The sequence below is a fragment of the Hipposideros armiger genome, unplaced genomic scaffold, assembly GCF_001890085.2.
Source record: "Hipposideros armiger isolate ML-2016 unplaced genomic scaffold, ASM189008v1 scaffold_1127, whole genome shotgun sequence".
NCBI classification, from domain to species: Eukaryota; Metazoa; Chordata; class Mammalia; order Chiroptera; family Hipposideridae; genus Hipposideros; species Hipposideros armiger.
The window spans coordinates 153406-158349 of record NW_017732477.1 but is presented as its reverse complement, the minus strand read 5'-3'; positions in this window follow the sequence as shown (position 1 = coordinate 158349).

The following is a 4944-nucleotide window of genomic DNA, read 5'->3' as shown; positions in this document are numbered from 1 at the left end:
CTGTAAGTCTCGGTGTTTAGTGTTGGGCTCTGCTAGCACTCTGTCTAGCAGATGGATGAACTCTTTCTGCTCAACAACATTACTAGGAAAAAATACAAACCTTCCTAAAATGAAAAGATATTCTCTAAGAGAGAGAATTAATAAATAAGCCACCAATAAAAGACTAGTCATATAACATGAAGCTCCATGCAGGACAAAGGCCAAACATTTACCGTATCAGTAAATATAACTGAGCCGTATTCATCTTTTAAGGAGGAATAGAAAGGATTTTAAGATTGACTAATAAAACAAAATCCAACAGTCCACTGACATTCCAGACCCCTCAGCCTTCTCTGAACATGCCCAGCACTTTCACACCTTTCTTCCTTGGATCATGCCTTTTCCAATTCTTTTGTCTATAAAAATTCTATTGAATTGTCAAGTCTTAACAAGGAGTAATGCTGCTCCTTCCATGAAGCCCTCTGTGATTGCTTTAGTCAGCAATTAGTCTCAAAACATCTTTGTCTCTTTATTAGAGGAATTAATTAAATCTGGCACATTGAAGGCAGTCATTTATATATTTTATTTCCCACTGGAATGTGAATTACTTAAAGACAGGAACAGTAGATGCTATATTAGAGCAGCTCAATTATTGAACAAATGAACCAGAGACCAAAGGACATGCTATTCATTTAATTATATCACTATAGAAATTCAGTCAAATTGCTATAACTATATTTGTAATTATAACTGATTACTTCCTTTTTAATTTTAAACTCACATCATTTTGCATTGCCTTTAGGCATTTAATTAAAATTCTACCTCCCCGGGTAGTTATTGCTTCTAGATTGTTAAATGTTTATAAATAGATCTCCCTGCTTTGGAGTCTCCCCTCTCAACAATCGTGAAAGTTTCTGAATTAATGAACACGTTTTTTTTATGGCACGCTTTTTTCCTACACGCTAGCAAGCTTAAATCATTCATTCTTTTGTGTTTCTCTTGCTCCCTCATTCCCAAATCTGGTTTTTTATTAGCAATTTCCCCAAATTTGTATTTGTTCATGCACATTTTTTCATATTAAATACTTGAAGCAACATTTGAAGGGAATAAAAAACTCACAAGTTAGCAATGCTTACGATATAATGACTATTACGACTAACCATGTCTCACAGTGCCACAAAAACATCTGACTCTTATTTCATTATTCACTTGACTACCCTTGAACACAGTTAGCACTTGATCAGAACTATCTACTATCTCCTTTATATGTATAACCATGTTACCCAGTGTCTATAAAAGCATCATACTTTTACTGCATTACTAACTTGGCTGTCCGTGTTTCAACACACTGTGACTTTTTGGATAGAGCTACTTACTGACTTTTATGCCTGCATGAGGGAAATTTCCTGGATGCCCCAGTAACCATTCAGTCTTTCTATTACATTCACAAGTCATCCCCTGAAATCCAGTGTTTTAAATGACCTATCTAGTTCAAAAATCTGTTTAACATAGGTATAAGAGTCTGTTCATTCAGCGTGGCAAATAAATAAATAAATAGATAAATAAATAAATAAATAAATAAATAAATAAATAGATAAATAAATAAATAAATAAATAAATAAATAAATAAATAGATAAATAAATAAATCTACAAATTGATCAAAATGTGAGTCACTTTATTTACCTCAAGATGTCACAATATTTTCCATGTCATCTTTCATTTTTGTGGACCAGTAATTATGTCACTAGATTGCATTCCTTGGATACCACTCAACCTTAATATATGATTTTATCCACTAAGCACAGCTTTTATGAAGGAGACATCAGCTTTTAGCAACTGGGAAGGATCTGAGGTTTTACTCCACTCGCAAGCTAACAATTTAGCCTGCCATTGTGTCATGTGACAAGACGTGCCATGCTGACAGAAACCATGGACGGGATTCCTGGGGCAAAAACAAAGGATTTTATTAGTCACAGCTCAGCAAGCAGCATGAGCTCCAGCATAGTGGCCCCAGTTCCCAAAAGGTAATGTGAAAAAGGGCCAGGTGCTACCTCCACACACAGTGGGTCGCATCCCAGGAGAGAGGCCAGGGCCCCAACACGTTTTCAGTAAGCAGCAGACATTGTAACGCAACCAGCAAACAAGCCAAACCCCCTCTCCGGGAGGAGTAGCTAGTTACACAGCAGCCATGCTTGTGACCTTGACCTGCTTTGCTTCCTGTCTAATGAGGGACAGAGATGGCTCAGTACCAGATGCATAAGCCCCAAAGTCTGAGACACTCAGCAAGGATTTTGAGAGATGCTCAGGGCCTGTAGCTGATCGCCTCGCCCAACACAACAGGTCTAGTGTTTCTATCACACAGAGAATTACAGGGTCTTAGACCTGCATCTCGATTCCATTGGTGATGACCTCGTACCAGAAAACATTGCAATGAAGAAGCAGAACTTTCTGGAGCAGATTAAAACTTAACCATATTCACAATCTTCAGGCTCTGCCCTTTATTCTTGCTCACGTGCAGCCTTTTATACAGGTCTCGTTGCTTTCCCATAACAAGCGATGCTATGTCATTGAAATCACAGATGTGCTTTGCCTGGGTGTCCTTCATAGCCAAAAACATCTGCTACCACCCACTTCTCCATTTCTTCCTCTTTTGAATTATGTCATGTATCCCCAAATATTCAAATATCCCTTCTCAATTCAACTTTAACTCACTTTCTTTTTCTTTCTAATAAATACTTTCCCCCATAGTCCCCCCAAATTGTCATAACTCCCATTTGAAAAGTTTAAAGCATATGTTTTCAGATAAACTTGTCTTTATAAAATGTACAGTTGACATTAAATACATTTGAATCATAGTAATAAATTTTATTCATCAAATATTTATTAAGTGCTGTCAAAGTCCTTGGAATATAAAGATGAAGAAGACAAGGCTCTCGCTTTTAATAGCTCACAAATTAGTAGGGGAAATTAGCATGAGATTGTAATTAATGCAATGACAGATGTATGTACATGGTACAGCGTAATACTAAGGTAGATGTTAGGAAGTCTTCACAATGTGGATGATCAGAGCCAATGTTTTAAAATAAGAATAAGAATGCATCAGATTAAGTTGGAAAGAATACCCCTGGTAAAACTAGTAATTTGTTTCTAAGGAATAACATAACTGAATATCAGACCAGTAACTATTTGGTTGTTGGAAAAGTCATGACATAATTTTTCTATGTTTTTCATTGCAAAAATGCATCATGACTTTTCCGACAACCCAATATATTACAGGCAATAACTTTCCTTCTTCAAAATGTATGTTTTTTTTTAAAAAGTCACCTGCAAAAGAGGTTACTGATTTCAAAATATTTTTTATTCAACGAATATTTTTGGAACCCCTGTCAGTTTTAGTTAGGTATTCTAACCAGCTATTCTACCATTAAAGTTATATGATGAAAAATAATGGTTTTGGAAATAGTAATTTAGTCATTATAGTATTTCTTTATTCATCAACTGAATAATCAAATCTAAATTTTAGGAAGAGAAACATGGACATGCAATTTAAAAAATTCTAGTGAGTGGGTGTGTGTGTATGTATTTAAGTTATCATTATATCACTTAACCAATTGGAAGGAATCATATGAAATTACCATTGACATGATGGGCTGAGTTTGAATCTTGCTAAAAATACTTTCAGCCTTTGCAACTTTGGGCAAGTTACCAAACTTCCCTGATCCTCCATGTCATCACCTATAAAATAGGAAGAATCAATCTGAATTAGTTGTGCTTGTGTTGAATTGTATAAGGAAACCCCAACCACAGCAGGCTAACTAAATAAGGGCTTTCTGTTTCTCTCATGACTAAAGATAGAGAGGATGACAATCCAAGAGTGAAGTTGTAGTTTCATGAAGTCGGTTCAAGGAAGAAGCTGACTTTGAGAAGAGCAATGGGAAGGCCTGTAGAAGGTCAGGTCAGGGGCAACAGGGAAGGAGTGGAGGGCAAAGGCCAGAAATGTTCAAGAGGTCAAATCTAGAGAAGTCTGATTAAATTAATTGGTTTCATTGTTGTTGCGTTTACCACGAAAGTGGTTTGCTTCTGGATCATGCTATTTCCTAATAACCTATCCAAGGTTCCAGGTGATTCTTCTTGTCTATCCTTACCATCCTTTTTCCCTCATGTTTTCAAGTGTCTGCTGCACTTCCAGGTGTCAAGGGTTTTAGGTAAACATAGGGAAGGGTGAAAGTTTGGGGAATCGGTTCTCTCCCAGAGATTTCCACCTCTATCTCATCGGTCAGAATCGTATCATGTGGGCACAGCTTGTTCTAGGAGAGGTTGGGAATTCTAATGTTTCACTCTCTAACCACTATACTACACAAAGATAAGGGAGGAGAGGATTAGAACAGCTGTTACTTGAGGCCCCTCCAGTATCTGGCATTCTCCCTTTATGGGTGTCTGAAGATAAAACGAGGAAAAATATGTAGAACAACTAGTTAAGTACTTGGCAAATAGTGCTTCCTCCATAATTAAGAAAATTGCTCACAACCATCATGGGTCATGAGAAGGTTGATTTAATGCTGATGATGAAATAAAAGTTCAACTCTTGAACATGTGTGACTAATTGTATTAACTCAAGTGTATCTTATTAAAAATCATGACTTCAATGCTATCTTTCTCCAGTAAATGACAACACTGGTAGCAACAAAAGTGACATTCAAAGTCAGGTCATCTCTAGTTACCTCACATCCATAACTTTGTTGGGGTTGAGGGTACATTTTTAGGTTGAAAACCCTTATATTTGATTCCTTTCCAAAGTTTATTTTCTTGGAAAGTTTGAAGACCATCTGTGGAATTATTTTGAGATATGAATATAAAAAAAACTGCTATTTTATTCATCTTGAATGTGGAATTTTTTTAGCAGTCAGAATATTCCCACAGAAAAAGTAAGGGAAAACTTGGCAGTGTGAGTAACTTTTTAGAAA